The sequence below is a fragment of the Dermacentor silvarum genome, chromosome 7 (genome assembly GCF_013339745.2).
Source record: "Dermacentor silvarum isolate Dsil-2018 chromosome 7, BIME_Dsil_1.4, whole genome shotgun sequence".
Taxonomy (NCBI): domain Eukaryota; kingdom Metazoa; phylum Arthropoda; class Arachnida; order Ixodida; family Ixodidae; genus Dermacentor; species Dermacentor silvarum.
The window spans coordinates 39423089-39428088 of NC_051160.1; positions in this window are offsets into that span (position 1 = coordinate 39423089).

Here is a 5000-nt window from a genome sequence, read left to right on the forward strand (position 1 = left end):
ACGTAGCAAAGCAAAAAAACAACAATTTGGTCGTTCTGGCCCGAGTCCGGCCTTCTTGATGAAGGCCGGACCCCGGCCTAGAAGTCGACATTAAATATTTTAACACGAAAGTGTTTTATGCCGGGGTCCACCAAGACTTCACTGACGTATTTCCGTCACGAAAATACGTCAGCTTACAATGTACACGAACATAATACAAAGAAAGAAACCAGAAGAAAAGTTCCACAAACATGCAAATTTGGAAATCGAACCCACGACCTCTCGGTCCGCGACGATAGATCGCCGAGCGTTTAACCCATTGCGCCACAAACGCATTTGCAGAGAGCTACACAGACGCGCCTTATATATCTAACACTCCTCCGTGTACCCGCGCTCTTGCTCGGGGCGGTGCCGCCGCCTACGAGCAGAAAAGAGAAGTACTGCATTATGACACTAACGCGCACCGACAGTGAACGCTTCGGTGGTCTCAGCACTACGACGCCTCGATGCAGCATTCGAAGGGACGCTGGCATCGATGGATGGATGGATGGATGGATGGATGGATGGTTGGATGGATGAGGCTGAACCCTTTAAATCGGGCGGTGGCATACGCCACCTAGCCATGGCTATTAACATAATTAATCAAGAAGCACTACCAACGCCACCTAGGTGGCGTTCACCGTACTCAGCACAGCGGAGCGTGGCCTCCGCAATTAGCTCTGAAAATGTTTCTGAAGTTGATCGCGGAGGCTGCAATTACGACGCGCTGTACGCGCTGATTTGACTCGGTGACGATTCAGTTACGTGCTTTGTCTTGCGCGTTGTATTAGTGTGTCAGTTACGTGCTTCGTCTTTCGCGTTGTGCTAGCGTGTGCAGCGTAGTGCAGCTTCCATATGCACGACGGTTGCTCATGGTCATCGACGTTGGTAGTCGTGATGGAGGAGACGTGCCACCAGGCGTCAGCGTGGGTGCATCAACGCCTAAGAGCGCTTTAGCCACAAAACACCAATAGACATTATATATCAATGTGCAATAAACATTACACTACTTCTGTGAAGACACGTTTCACTTCGTGTTCTATACCGATTCCTATATAAGAGGGATCAACCACATTTTTTTTTTTTTGCTTTGCTACGTGCGCTTGCACATTTTTTATTTACACACACGCACACACGCACGCACACACACACACACACACACACACACACACACACACACACACACATATATATATATATATATATATATATATTGTGAGCGCTATTTGGGAATACCGTCATCGTCATTTGTACATACGACTCATCATCACCTTTTGTCTTGTGCGGTCTCTGTCTCTGTCTCGGGCGGCTGCTCGGTAATAAAGGCATCGCATCGGTCAACGTCTCACAAGTGGTGGAGTGTGCTTCGATTCCCACGTCCTCTTACTATCCCGATTCCCCTGGAGCTCCGGTCCGGTCCGCGGTGGTCGTTTTCTCTCGCCTAACACGGTGATGGCAGAAGCCAACCCATCCAACACTGCTACTACCACCTCTGCTCAGCCAGCTGGGCTATACAAAGACCGTGAACACCAAACACGGAGACCCTCCCGTCTTTGCCGGCCTCCGCAGCGACGACGCCGAAGATTGGCTCGAGCACTATACAACACAAAAAGCGAAGTCAACCATTGGGACGACTCGCACAAACTGCGGTATGTCGCTTTTTACCTCACCGAAGTCGTCAAGACGGGGTTCTTTAACCACGAAAGTTACTTTTCGGAATGGCCATCATTCACCCAGCAATTTCGCCAGATATTTGGCCTATCCTCTGGACGCTCCGAAGTCGCGAAAAATTCTACACACGATGCCAGTGGGCATGGAATTGGCGCTGTCCTGCTGCAGCGAAATCACAAGTCTGAAGAGCAAGTCGTGGCTTATAAAAGTCGTGCTCTTTCTCCTGCTTAGCGCTACTACACAATCACCCAACAGGAATGCCTCGTCATCGTGTGGTCAATACAAAAATTTCCACCCTATCTCTACCGCCGCCTTTTCATATTTGTGACCTGCCACCATGCTCTCTGTTGGTCTGTTGGTGGTCGTCCTTGAAAAACTTGTCTGGACGCCTCGGCCGTTGAGTACTGCGTTTGCAGGAATATGACTTCACTGTCACGTATAGGTCCTGCAAACAACATCAAGATGCCGACGCTTTGTCGCGCTGCCCGCTATCTCCAAAAGCCCATGCCTCACCTACGGTCTGCACGTCACCATCCAGCCACATGTCTCAGCACACACCAGGTAGCCCGGGACAGTTGGTTGCCACAGTTGACTTTCTTCCGTGTACTGACCTCGTCTCACTCCAATGTACTGAACCATCCTGCCGTACGCTGACCGACCGACTTACTGGCTTGGCACAAACCCCAACAGTCGCTTAAGACGAGAACTTTCACGTTTTAAGCTGCAAGGTGGAGCGTTATTTGGATTATTCTACCATCCTTCCGTTCACCGATGTGTACCAGTCATACCTCGCTCACTTCGGCTCCAAGTATTAGAAGCATTTCACGACGATGCGATGGCTCATCACTTGTGCTTTCACAAGACCTACGACCGCATCAAAATACGTTGTTTCTGGCCGGGCCTTCCCACCTCTCTCTCCAAATGCGTTGGTATCCTGCGTGTCATGCCAACACAGAAAACACTAGACATCCCTTCCAGCCGGTCCTCTGCAGCCTCTACCATGCCCGTCCACCCCCTTCGAAATTGTGGGCAGACTTCTACGGACCCCTCGCACTCACGCCTGCTGGTCACCGCTGGATCGTTACCGCGGTGGATCATCTAACGCGCTACACTGATATAGCTGCTTTTCGCTCTGCTACTGCCTCCGTAGTCACCGAGTCTTTCGTGCATGGTATCTTTTTGCTCCACGGCGCACCTCCTGTTCTCCTGAGTGACCGTGGCAAGACGTTCCTATCGCATTTCCTTCGCGAATTCTTCCAGGCCTCTCACACCACCCATAAGACCACATCAGCGTACCATCCGCAAAGAAATGGTCTTACAGAGCGTTTTTGTCGAACTTTGTCCGACATGATGTCTATGCTTGTTCCACCCAGTCACACAAACTGGGACACCATTCTATCTTTCGTGACGTTTGCGTATAATACTCTTGGACACTACCCTCCTTCAAGCACCTGCAGCTCCATCCGCATCTCTTCCTGAAGAATTTGCTGCTCGCATCGCCCGCTGCCGTGAAATTGCCCGCGCAACACCGCTACCATTCAGGACAAAAGAAAAATTCGCAATGATGCGACGCGTCGCATTGCTTCGTTCCGCTCAGGTGCCGAAATTCTTTTGTGGACACTTGTTCGCGCACCGGGGCTCTGTGAAAAATTTGTGCACAGATATGTCGGCCCCTACACCGTTTTGCAAAGAACTTGGGCCATTAACTACCGCGTCACTCCTGTCAGCTCAGCTACTGACCACCGCCGCCGCACTAAGGAAATTGTTGACGTATCTCGCCTGAAACCCTACATTGGCCGTACCTACCCTTTCTAGCTTGCGGTCTTGCTGACCGCTTTCCTGAAGGGGGGGGGGGTCGAGTTAGTGATCATCATCTCTTGTCTCGTGTGGTGCTTCGTCTCTGTCTCGGGCGGCTGCTCGGAAGCAAAGGCATCTCAGCGGTCGACGTCTCACTATATATATATATATATATATATATATATATATATATATATATATATATATATGTGTGTGTGTTGACTGCACTATTTAATGGGCCAAGCGTATAAATGAATATGGGACATTCATCCTGTGGAGCGGGATAAAGACCTGAAAGCTGCCAAGGTTGAGGGCAGTGATTCCGTGAATGCGCCATGAGTAACATCGTTACCAACGAATAAGCTCTATCGCTCTCGACTATTTCTTTCGCATCACATTTTTCTTAGGCCCGACACGTCCACATGTACCTACCCCGCCTACAGCCATAGACGTGCAAAGAGCAGCGCATGCGCTCCGACGTTCCAGTTTGCCCCTATCAAGTAGCATAAAAAGCGGAATACATAGCATTGTTGAAATTAATGCGACCGTAGCGTATCACATTTCGTAGCGTGTCACGTCAATACTATGTGAGAGCGTTATATGTGGCGAATCGCCCTTCGTACGTAACAAGCTCGAATCCTCCGCCGGGGGCGTTTCCCTGGTGAGGGGAAGAGATGACACGTCAGCAGCCATCTAACTTTTCCTCTCCCCCTTGATGCAATATACACCAGCCTTTACATACGCCACGTGAGCCGACTTACACATCTCAATCTACGCACTCCAGGCGCCATAATGCGCTTCGCCTTTCTAGATCATTACCGCCCTTTAGATGGATGCGACGCGCTAGAAATTCGATGCGAGACACCACGTGCCGACGTCATGCAAGCGCGGATTGTGTGCCTCAAGGTGAGCGGTGCCTTCGCCGGTGTGCAATCGCACCTCTACTTAAAACTATTTCCTTCATTTGCTAATAAATCTTTCTTGTTGACACCCGAACATTCATCACTGGTTGCCCATTTCTGTAGGTGCTTCGCAAATCAACCTTATTTAACCCATATCTAAGGAATTTACGTACCTGGGAGGGTGATCACTAGTCAGTGAACGGCAAACTAATACTTACTTTTGCATGTCTCCATACAAAGCCTACAGGTGCTAAAAACTCCAATGTTTCCGGAACACTCTCCATGCATATATTTTGAACATGTTCCTAAACTTTGGTTGAAATGCCACATCGGTTTATAGCCGACGCAGTTGCCATTCCTTACGTTGTATGAGCATTTCATTCTTCCGCGCCGCTTTATACCTGAAAGACACAACATATATATATATATATATATATATATATATATTATAATTTGACTGGAATCTATGGCTATTTCGACTTTTTTTTCATATCACCGAGCTAAGGCACAAGGAAGGTCTCGAATCCTCTTGACAACATGAATACAACTGCAGTGAATGAAGGAACATTTTTAAGGTTATGCTGCACTAGATCCTCTGAAGAGCTCTGTTTT